The sequence below is a fragment of the Arvicanthis niloticus genome, chromosome 8 (genome assembly GCF_011762505.2).
Source record: "Arvicanthis niloticus isolate mArvNil1 chromosome 8, mArvNil1.pat.X, whole genome shotgun sequence".
NCBI lineage: Eukaryota > Metazoa > Chordata > Mammalia > Rodentia > Muridae > Arvicanthis > Arvicanthis niloticus.
Genome location: NC_047665.1, coordinates 58,959,141 through 58,971,916, shown reverse-complemented (window position 1 = coordinate 58,971,916; position 12,776 = coordinate 58,959,141).

Here is a 12,776-nt window from a genome sequence, read left to right as displayed (position 1 = left end):
CACCTGCCCAAAATTCACTGTGATGTTTGCTTAAATTCATCAGGTAGAGTCTACTTAGGAATTGTCTGACGGCTAATTTGTTATTATTTCTTTAATCTTTTCAGTGCTCTGGAACAACCTTCATTTTAACACTGCTGTACAGATCAGAAAGGATGTTTCCAAGGCCCATAGCTGTTCTAGAACTGATTAAGAAGGGATACTGTGCAAATGGAGACAAGCCAGTGCTGAGCTGGCCATATCCGAGGGAAACAAGTAGCAGCTGGTGAGCAGACTACACTCAGAGGCCCAGCTGGACTCCCTGAGATACAGAAAAGGTTTTTAAAGGGTGGTTGTGGTGTACTTCCCTTGGAGGTCTTTAAAACTCAGATGGATACCCATCTGTCTGAACTCAGAAGGCTGATGACTAAGAAACAGCATGAGGCCATTCCTGCCAGACATCAAAATTCAGAATCTGTCATGAACTAGCTGACGAAGACACAGAATGGACAGAACAGTCATGGCTCTCAGAGTTCCATGATTGTCTGAAATCAGAATTCAGTCAATGAGTTGGTCTTGGGTAACAAGGGGATCCCTCAGCAAAACACTCCTGTTGTAGGGAGAGGTGGTATGCTTAATGAAGCTGTGGTCTTTGTTTGCTTCTCTGAGTCTCCTGTATCGAATTGTTGAAGTAATGAAGCTTGTTAACATAAGATGAAGTCCTTTAAAAAAGCATTTAGAAGTAGACTTGGTTCTCAGTTAACGGTATTGTAGAAGTTTTACTCCATTAAGTTGCAAATCTTGAAATGTTATAAATCTTTCAATAGAAGGAATGTGCCTAGGGCTGGCAGATCATTTCCTGGACATAAAGAGATTTTCTACATAGTGTTAAATGAACCTCCCCGAGACCCAGTGGAACAGCAAATATCTTTCCAGTGGGGAGAACACGGGCTTTAAAAGAAGCATGCTCAGCTTCCATAGCAAATGGTTTTTGATTTTGTTTTTTAGAACAATGTTTCTAAGTGCAACAGGAAAGCTGGACCTATGCACAGAACCACGATGCAAACACATTGATTGAACAACTCTTTATCGATGAGGTGGAATGGGCAACCTTGGCCGTTTCCTCTCTCACAACAGTTTAAGAACATCTGGATCCCTGGACATAAGTGATATTAAAAGTGTATCATACTCAAGTCATTCCTCCTTTGGAATGAGTAATTTCTTTCTCCAAATTGCATGTGACTTTTACTAGATTCCTTCATCTATGACATACCTGAAATTAGACTTAATAAATATAAATCTGTGTATTTTAAATATAATTTAAAAACATAATATTTGACAGTTGTGGTGCAACCAGTTACCTCAGCAGACAGAGAGTGTGAAAAAGAGTGGTGAAAGAATAGAATATATAAACAATTGTTTCAGAGTTTTGAATATTGAAGCTATAAACTCAAACTTTAACTTGTTAACCTTACTATATTTAAAAGAATAAAGATATAGATTTTTTCCAGAGAGAGAAAAAGTATAAAACTTATCTAAATATAATGATGGTGCTGAAATTTAAAATTTAAAATTTAAAAAATCATGCAGGAAGAAACTGTTACACAGTGGGTAACGATGGACACAGTGAGAGAATCTAATATTTATATGATTGGATTTCTAGACTGAAAAATGTCATGAAGGTAATATTCACCATGTTAAGAGTTATTCATGCTCCAAAATGTAGGAAAGACACAATGTAACAAAGTTCCAAGCTTAGAAAAAGGTTATGAAGAAAGTGAAGGGAAAAGGACAGTTTATTTTATTTATCATCAATTCATTTATTTATTCACTTTATATCCCAGTCGAAGTTCCCCTCGCTCCTTTCCTTACAGTCTAATTTTTACAAATCCCTCCCCCATTACCCTGTCTACCCTTCTCTGGTGCATCAAGTCACAGTAGGACTAAGAGCAGAGTGTGGAGTTTAAAAGTAAATATATCATAAGGAATTGCCCAAAACTAAAGGCAGAGGCAATATATTCAAAGAACATAGAGAAAGACCCACAGCTTATAAAAGAACTATGATTGGGTTAACAGTAGACACCTCAATAGAAGTAATAATGGGCACAGACAACAAAAATGAAAAGAATAACTAAGGTATGATTGTGATTAATAATTTTGGCAAGATGGGAGGTGAAACAGACAAAGTTAAAATTGAAGAAGTGAGGAACTGAAGTGTGGGCTCAGTGCTTAAATGTTTGACTGGTTGGAATCCAATTCATATACATCTACAAATACTGCTTTTGTAGAGGACCATGGTTCTGTTTCCACCACCAAAATGGTGGACTACCATTCTCTCTAGTTCCTGGGTATCTAGCAAGATCTTCTGGTCTCTGCAGGTACCAGGTATGTACGCAGTTCACATGCATCTATGCAAGCAAAACACTCATACATATAAATTAAAGATTAATAAGTTTTTAAACCAAGTGAAAAAATCTTAGGCAGATAGCTATTTAAGTTAATGTGACAAAGATGTTCAAATAACAAACAGAAATTACTCATAAAATTTTGTAGATACAAGAGGGATCTAAGAGGATCAACAATATGAATAAGACATTGAAAATGAAAATAAAACACATTACTAGCTTATTTTGGTATTTAACATATGCAGCTATAATGTAGAAACACAATAATATTAAATCAGAGATAGTATACAACAGTATGATAATAGAGGTTTCAAAGGAGAAGATATAAACCCCACAGTGCATTGTAGTATAGATATTTAAAAACAGAGATCAGACACACAATGGAGTCTAGCATATTTACTCTCTGCTTTTGTGGAATGCCTAAAAGAAGAAACTTAAATAAGAATGACTTCATTTTAACTTCCACTTTCTGAGAAGTTTCTGTTCACCCTGTGAAAAGGAAAGATGGCAAAGCTTTGTGGTGGTAGGTGAAGAAGTCATTCATACTTACCATCATGGCTGACTAGCAATCAAACAACACCAACTAAAATCAGCAGCAGATAAAGCTGTCAAGGTCCACTCTTAGTGAACTACACTCCAAAGACTCCCCATCATCATCATCTAGGGAGTAAGTATTCAAAAGTCTGTTCCGACAGGGTATGTTTCACACTCAAACCTGAACAGTTCCATGTCCCAAATCAGGGGATAATTTCGGTGTCTGCTTAAGGGGTTCAATAATGGTTATGGGTCATTATTATAAGTCCTACATTATCTTTGTATACACATGGGAAGATTTTTATTAATATCTTACTATCAGCATATATGACAGTCATTCTTGTTCTCACATAACTTGTTGCTCTTGTTGTTGTTACCTTCATCAAATAAAATTGCATCCTACTCTGGCAGACACACTGCTTAGCACTATTGAAAGACTTGGTATTCTTAGTTCAAACTATTCAGTTTGAATTCTCTGGTTATTCTACTATAAAGAAAGAAGTATATGTTTTATCACATGAAAGTTCTCAAACAAATACTTGGAAAAAAGCTGAAACTATTATTCTCCAATACCTACCTTGCCTGTTTTCTGACTTTACTTTTTTTACAGCTTAAAGTCACAAAGTTCGGTCCTTTTTGCTGGGGCAGATTCCTAGCTGGTCTGTTCCCATGAAGACACCATATTCTGACCCTTCCTAGAAAGACCACTGTACTCAGAGCAACGGGATGCTGAAGGACCATGGTGGCTGCCAAAGCAACAAGTGAGACATGCTGATGCTGGGCCAAAGAATGATGCTGACCTGTGAGCTTGCTGAGTGATCTGACAATGGTGATTGGAAAGCTATATTAGAAATATGTTCCTGGACCAACTTAGCTTACCTATACCCCAGATGGGACAAGCTGCCTTTCCTCAAGTTTTAGACTTGTGGAACAGAGAATCAAAAAAAGAAGTTATAATGACTCTTGTATTTTTTTTAATTGTGACCAGTTATTCAGACTCAATCATGGACTGGTCTAGAAATCTATCCAATATTGTAAATAACAGTCTTCATTTGGAAGGCTGGTTCTGGAGATTTTCAGAGACATATATCGAAATTAGCTGCAGTTCTTTATAATGTTATGTTAACAAGAGATAAAGTTGGGACAGGATTTGAATTTCAAACAAGTGTTAGTACATGTGTTAGGGCTCTTTTAATTGTTAAGTTAAAATTACTTTTGCTTCTTCTACAGTATTTAATGTAAATTGCACTGATTGTATACTTTCTAATTATGTTAGTGTGTTGAAACCTGGCACATCTGTTACAAATGTCTATCAACCAGCTATTGTTTTATTGCCTTGAGTATCACAGAAACTTGGTCGTCTGATAAAAGTTTGAAAGTATTGGAAGAAGTGAGTCAGGCTTTAAACAGAAGCAAGAGGGTAGAGGGCTTGATTATTGCTTGTATAACAGCTTTAATTACATTAATTGTTAGCACCACTGATTCTGCAATTGGTTTGACACAAGAAGTTAAGACAGCTATTTTTGTTAATCATTTAGCAAAAAAAAATGTTACTAATGTATTGAATGTATAAGAAGATTTAGATAGGCACTTGGAACAACGGATTGATGCTCTTTATCCTATTCAAATTATTGGAAGGAAATTCAGAGTTTAAGAGTAAGGAGCCATCTCCAATATCATGCCAAATACCATTAGATTGTGTTATATCTAAAATTTATAATGGTAGTCACTATGGTTAGGAAACAGTTTAAACAGATTTCCAGTGTATTTGGCATAATTATAACACCTCTCTAGATGGTTTAATTTTGCATAGTGAGATTATAAAGTTAAACAATGCTGCTCTGCTGAGCTTTGTTGCTGCAGATACTGCTGATAAAATTGTCCATGGCCTGAGGTCAATATTTATATTTTGGTCAAGCTTCAAGAATGGCATATATAGCTTGATCATGCTAGCCCTTTTTGTCTTGGGAATACTTTTATTCCTGCCCATCGTGTTAAAGCTTGTCTTTAACAACTTCAACATGTTGGCAGGCAAAGTTCATGGCTTGAGACTAAAAATGGGCTCCCAGATAGAGTTATTAATTTAACAGACTGGCAAGCCAAGGATGGGGAAGATTCTATACAGAGACTTACCAACCTAAGACACAAGTGCATTGCTTTTGATAATGCATATTCTATGACAGGTAAGGAAGGCATTCTTGGCAGAATGACATAAAACAGACTCAGTCTTGTTTATGAAATAAAAAAAAGGGGGTGAAGTGGATAGCTTTTGGTGCTGCTTGGCAAGAATCTGACATGGGCCAAGGACAAGGAAATGGGCTGCTTGGCAGGAATATGACATTGGCCAAGAACAAGGATGTGGGCTTCAGGCAGGAATCTGACATTAGGCTAAAACAAAGAAGAAATTTCAGGCAGAAATCTAAATCTTAGGCTAGAACAAGGGAGTAGGCTTAAGACATGAAAATGACTTTGGGATAGGACAGGGGAGTAGGCTCAGATATTTTGGTCATCCTGATAAGCCCTTAGAAACAGTGATCATGGGACTTGGTTTATTGTCTTGCTTGTTTTTTGACTATTTGTGTTTATTGTCTTGCTTGTTCCTTGACTATTTCATCTATTAGTTCCTTAACCTAGAACTGACCTTAATACTTGCATGTAATTAAAATGGTATAAAAACAAAAAAAGAGGGGGGATTAAATAGGCCATTTCTAGGTAGGGGAAATGGGGAAAGCTGTGACAGCTGAAATGTAAATAAATAAAATATCAAAAATAAATAAAGAAATATATATTCAAACACTGAAAAAAAAAGAAAAATGTCACAAAGGTCATGTGGAATGTGATTAGAAATGACATATTCATTGCATCCATGTAGAAGCTTTAAGAGCAAGCACACACATTGCCAGTTTTCCCCCACCTATTATCCTCATGGTCTGTACCAGACAGCATTCCAAATAGTAGCTCTTCTGCCAGACTGCTCCTGGATCCAGGATGGCAGTAGCAATGGGCTAATTTGCAGTGGACATGAAGCATGAGAGAGTAATAAACCTTTGTTGATTCACACCATTGAGATGTTAGAGGATCCAGTTACCTTGGCATAATACACCTTGTGTTGACTGATACCAATCCAGCTGTGCGTCATCAGTACAAATGAAAAAGGAACCATTGTCTAATCATACAATGAAATCCACAGCCACTAATTTCAAGTGAGCAAACTATTGCAAGAGCAAGAAACTTTTTTTAGGAATGTATTAAAACAAAAAGTCATATTAAATAGCATATCCAATAAAATTCAGTTTCTGTGGTGTTCAAAACAGGTGAAACTGGAACGCAGTGTTTTTGTAATGTGAGTTTACACAAGCAGACAATGGAGAAAGCCCCTGGCAGTGATTAGCATGGCAATTACCCTGCATGGCAGAGTGTAGTTGGAAAGGAGGACAGAGAATCTGAGAAGCCTGTGAGACACTGTTTTCTCCTGTCCATGCTGGTTTAAAATCTACCTGTCGGGGTGACTGCTTTGAAGAATGTGCATTTAGAAATCTTCTGGAAGGTTGATTCAACGGATACAGAAGGCAAAATCATGATACTAAGATTCTCTTTACACCTTAATATTCATTATTGTGATACATCCTCTTAACACATGTATAACAAAGTTTACAGTCAGATCACTAGTGGGACATGTAGACATTTTTAACTTACAGACACAGGTAAGAAGACCAACTATCCACGCATCTGACTTAAAAATTACCAGTGAGTATTTTTCAAACACATGTTTTTAAATTTTCATCCTTTCTTGGTTGGTTTGGTGCTCTAAAACAGACAGTGTGGGTACTATTAATATAAACCACAGGTCTAGTAACTCTCCTTTAGTGTACACTCAATAATTTTGAAATCATTAAATGAAGAAAAGGTCACTATTTGTTTTACAACATTGACTCTGAGAAATCAATACGGTAACTTTTTCTTCAAACATGCTATTCATTTAGCAAAACTCCTAGAATATTATTTATAATTTCATGTAATTTATACTCATTAGTTGATGAGAAGCTTCATCCTGGAGATTGGTGAAGATACATGAATCACAAAGAAATTTTTTCAGGACTTTATAACCAAATAAATAAATATTGGTAGTATGTCTAATATAATAAAAGTCAACTTCCCAAATGTCCTGTTTCTAAAGGAGCCCAATGCTTTTGCTTACACCCACAGCCACTAAACCAGCCAGATGCTTTGTCTGCTTATTCAGCAAGGCTAGTATATTAGAAACCATTAGACTTATTGTTCATATCTATGATATAGTTTTATGTTCCTACAGATTTATTACATACATCATATAAAGCTACTATCTAGGAAGTGATGCCATATGCCTTTAATCCCAGCACTCAGGAAGCAGAGGCCGGCAGATCTCTGATTTCAAAGCCTGATCTACAGAGCAAGTTCCAAGACAGTCAAGGACACACGGAGAAATGTTGTCTTGAAACACAAAACATAATAAAGAAAAGAGAACTATTTCCCTCACCTGAGTACCACAATACTGTATTATCACAATTGAAATTAAATGATGGTTCTAGTAATAATGTTTGTAAGTATCAGCCAATTGTTTCTGTAGATGGGTTCTTACATGGAAAAGTAAATCTCATGACAAGCTTCTCAAGACCATTACCTATCAACAAGTTGCTTGTGTGTGTCTTGTCTAGTTGAGGAATTTTTCTGGGTTCATGAAATAGTTCAGGGTGAAATGGTCATAAAATAGCTCACTTTGCTTTCATAACAATTATATCCCATTAAAAGAAAATATAAATGAAGAACTCAACAGAGTGCCTAAGCAAAGTATATATAATTAAGTACCTAAATCTAATTGAGTCCCTAAGTAAAGCATCGAACAAAGAAAATAAGACAGGAAAAAGTAAGAAAAAAGTAATGCTGAGGGAAGAAATCTGAGTATAACAAGCACACCAGGATACCCCCAATGATGAGGTGACATGGGAATATTGATAAAGAATTTTCTCAGAAGCAGTTGTGAGCACAGCTAGTGCAAAAAAAAGCATTGAAGGTGGGAGCATGGCTAGGACCTTTGAGACAAACTGAAGGAAAGACCAACTCGCACAGAATCAGCAAGAGCATGCCTGAGGAGAAAATGTGTGACCATATAGTTTGTCAGAAATCTCATGTGCTTCACTTAAGACTTTGGCTTTGATCTAGGGACTGATTGTATGCTACAAAACTTACATGTTGGAGTTTTGATATCAGAGGTGATGTCATTTGGAGGTGGGAATATTGTCAAGTGATTAGATTTTGGGATGGTGGAATGAGAAAACATGAAGAGTATTACAGAGATGGCTGAGGGTTGAAGGACTTGAGTTGCAATCTCTGGAAGCCAACGAAAGAGCCAGGAGCAGAAATTTGTTCCATAGTCCTAATGCTCCAGAGAAAAAAGGAGAGATGAAAAAAATTCCTGGGCCAGTTAGACTGGTATATGCAGTGATACACAGGGGTATTCTCTCAAATGAGATGGTGGGCAATGACAGATCCCTGAGGCTGTCTGTCCTCTGCCCTCATTCTCTTCCATGTGAGGAAGAAGATTCAAGCCTGGGAAATGGGTCTCCTGTGGTCAAGACCACTTCAGGGGTCAATTGAACCTTTAATAGGGGTTGCCTAAGACCATCTGTATAAAGGATATTTATATTATGATTCATACCAGTAGCAAAGTTGCAGTTATGAAATAGCAACAAAAATAATTTTATAGTTGGTGGGTCACCACAACATGAAGAACTGTACTAAAGTTGTGCAGCAACAGGAATGTTGAGAACTGCTGATCTTAGAGTTTTCAGTGGGAAATAAATTAACAATTAATTTACCCAGTGTATACTATTCTGTATTGGCAGGGTAAAGGTACTGATACAGTGGTACTGGAGGGTTATGAGTTGCTAACTGACCTCACTTGATTTAAGAACATTAGTATGCCTCTTGTATTGGTATTACATGATAGATAGTAAGTAGGGAACAAGAGTATTGAACACATGGCAGTGTTTTGTACCCTTTCTGTGGAAATAAGGTGGTGAACACTGATAAGGTTTTAAATGCAAATTTGCATTTCTCCTGGCTACAGTTGCTGAAGGTCTAACTATAAATATATAAATATTTATATAAATATAAAGCAAAGAAAAAGAGTCAACTCAAATGATTCTCTCATCTTTCAACTGGGATTTATAAACTGACAAGTCCCCATTTTTTATTATTTTATTTATTTATTCACTTTAATAACATGATTGCAGCCCTCCTCCTCCCTTTTCTCCCAGTTACACTTCCCTATACTACTTCTCTAATTCCCCCTCTCTTTCTCCTCAGGGAAGGGGAGCCACCCAACTTCCTGGCTCCCTATAGCATCCAATCCTGCCACATAAAGTCTCATCAAGTCTAAGAGCACATCCTTTCCCACTGAGGGCAAACAAGGCAGTCCAGCTAAAGGAAATCCAAATGCAGGCAATAGAGTCCCAGTCAGAGGTAGACCCCCCTCTTTAATTGTTGGGAGAGCCACATGAAGACCAATCTATACATCTGTTAAAAATGTGTAGGGGGCCTACGTCTAGTCCATGCATGCTCTTTGGTTGGGGGTTCACTCTCTGTGAGCCCCACAGGCCTTGGTTAGTTGACTCTGTATGTCCTCCCATGGGGTTCTGGACTCCTCCAACTCCTTCAATCCTTCCTGTGACTCTTCCATAGAACCCCATGAGTTCTGCCTCATGTTTGGCTGTTGATTTTTGTATCTGTTTCCATTAGCTGCTGGTTGAAGCCTCTCAGGCAACAGGTATGCTAGACTCCTGTCTGAAAGCATAGCATAGCAGAGTATCACTAATAGAGTCATAGGATGACTTTCATCCTTAGAGTGGGTCTAAAGTTGGGCCACTCGTTGGTTGGCCATTTACTCAATCTCTGTTCGATCTTTACTCAGGCACATCTTGTAGGCAGGGCAAAGTTTTGTCCATGGACTTGAGGGTGGGTTGGTGACCCCTCTCTCTACTGGAAGTCATACCTGGCTACAGGATGTAGCCACCGAAGTCTTCATATCTCCTGCTACTTGGAGTCTCAGCTAAACAGAGATTTCTCAACAGAGCAATCTCTAATGGACAAGGGACAGAAAGCACTTAAAAATGTTCAGTACTCTTAGTCATCAGGAAAATTCAATTCAAAATTACCCCAACATTGCATTTCATACCCATTAGAACTGGTTAAGATCAAGACTCAAGTGATAGCACATGCTGAAGAGGGTGTGGAACAAGCAGAACACTCTTGCATTGTTGGACATACATACTTGTACAACCACTTTGGAAGTTTCTCCTTCACTTCTCCCTCAAGACATAGCTATACCATTTCTAAGCATATGCCTAAAAGATGCTCCCCTATACCACAAGAACTCAACTATGTTCCTAGCAGCTTTATTCATAATAGCCCAAACCAAGAAACAACCCAAATGTCCCTCAATTGAAAAATGGTTAAAGAAAATGTAATATGTTTATACAATGAAATACTACTCAACTATTAAAAGAATAATGACTAAATCTGAAATGTAAATATAATATCCAATAAAAATATTGAAAAAAATAAAATGAAATACAGTGCCCAGTGAGCTCAAAAAAAAAAAAAAAATAGTGACATCATGAAATTTCATGCAAATGATGGAGCTAAAAAAATATTATCATGAATGAGGTAACCCAGACCCAGAAAGACACACATGGTGCTCACTTATAAGTGGATATTAGGCCTAAAATCCAGAACAACTATGCACCAATCCACAGACACAAAGAAGCTAAGTATCAAGGAGTGTTCAAGGGAGGACGCTTGATTGTCACTTAGAAGGGGAAATAAAATAGATATAGGAGTTGAATGGAGTAAAGGAGGGAACTTGGGTGAGAGAGAAAGTGGGGAGGAAAATCAGGGTTGGGATCAGGTATAGGGATAGTAGGCATGGGGATGAGAGGGTTGGGAGTGAGAAGTGAAATCTGTGTGGGGGGTGGGCACCTCTGGTACAATCCAGAGACCTGGGACTGAAGGTTTCTGGGAGGATATGGGGGTGACCCTAGCTGAAGTCCCACATTTCTTTTATTTTAATTTTATTTTTTTTTACACTTTGGATTTTATCCCCCTCATGGTCCACCCTCTGACTGTTCCATGTCCCATACTTCCTCTCCACCTTGTCTCCACAATGACGTCTCCATCTCTCTAGCCCCGCCTCACCATCCCTCTCCACTCCCTGGGACCTTCAGTCTCTTGAAGGTTAGGTGCATCTTTTCTGACTGAACCGAGACCTAGAAGTCCTCTGCTGTACATGCCTTGGGGGACTCATACCAGCTGGTGTATGCTACCTGGTTGGTCGTCCAGTGTCTGAGAGATCTCGGTGGTCCAGGTTAGTTGAGACTGCTGGTCCTCCTACAGGGTCACCCTCCTCCTCAGCTTTTTTCAGCCTTTCCCTAATTAAACCACAGAGGTCAGCAGCGTCTTTCCATTTGTTGCGTGCCTTGGGGCCTCCCCTTGAGTGAGACCCCACTTAGTGCCTGTCGATGGACCTCCTTTTCCTTGGACTCTTCTCCATTTTTGTCCCTTCAGTTCTTTCAGACAGGAACAATTATGGGTCAGAGTTTTTGACTGTGTGATGGCAATCCTATCTGTCACTAGATGCCCTGTCTTTCTGTTGGAGGTGAGCTTTACAAGTTCCTTCTTGCCACAGTAGGGCATTTCATCTAAGGTCCTGCCCTTTGAGTCCTGAGAGTCTCTCACCTCCCAGATCTCTGGCACGTTCAGGAGGCTCCCCGTAACCTCCTGAGATTGTCTGTTTCCACTCTTTCTGCTGGCCCTCATGTCTTCAGTCCTTTCCCCTCACCCAATACCTGATCATGTTCCCTTCTTCCCCTCCATGTCCCATTTCCCATCCAGGTCCCTCCCTTCTTTTCCCTCCTATGATTGTTTTCTTCTTTCTCCCAATGGAATTGAGGCATCCTCACTTGGGCCCTTCCTCTTGTTAACTGTTTTGAATTCTATGGACTGTATCTTGGGTATTCTGTACTTTTATTATTATTTTTGGTTAATATCCACTTATTAGTGAGTATATACCATGCATGTCTTTTTGGGTCTGAGTTACCTCACTCAAGATGATATTTTCTGGTTCTATCCATTTGCCTGTAAAACTCAGAATATCCTCATTCTTAATAGGTGAGTAGTATTCCATTGTGTAATTGAATCACATTTTCCATATCCATTCTTCTGTTGTGGAACTTCTGGGGTTTTTCCAGCTTCTGGCTATCACAAATAAGGCTGCTATGAACATAGTGGAACATGTGACTCTTTGGCCTGGTGGAGCATCATTTGGGTATATTCTCAAGAGTGGTATATCTGGGTATTCAGGTAGATCTATTTCCAATTTTTTTTTAGGAAACTCTAGATTGATTTTCAAAGTGGTTGTACTATTTTGCAATCCCACCAGCAATGAAGGAGTGTTCCTTTTTCTCCGCATCCTTGCCAGCATGTGCTGTTACCAGAAGTTTTGATATTAGCCATTTTGATTGGTTTAAGGTGGAATCTCAGGGTCGTTTGGATTTGCATTTCCCTGATCACTAAGACTTTGAACATTTTTTTAGATGGTTCTTATACATTCTAGATTCCTCTGTTATGAATCCTCTGTTTAGCTATATACCCCATTTTCTGATTGGGTGTTTTCATTTTTTGGTGGCTAGCTCTTTGAGTTCTTTATGTATTTTGGATATTAACTCTCTATCAGATGTGAGGGTAGTGAAGATTTTTTCCCAATCTGCAGGTTGCCTATTTGCTTTGTTGACTATGTCCTTTGCCTTACAGAAGCTTTCCAGTTTC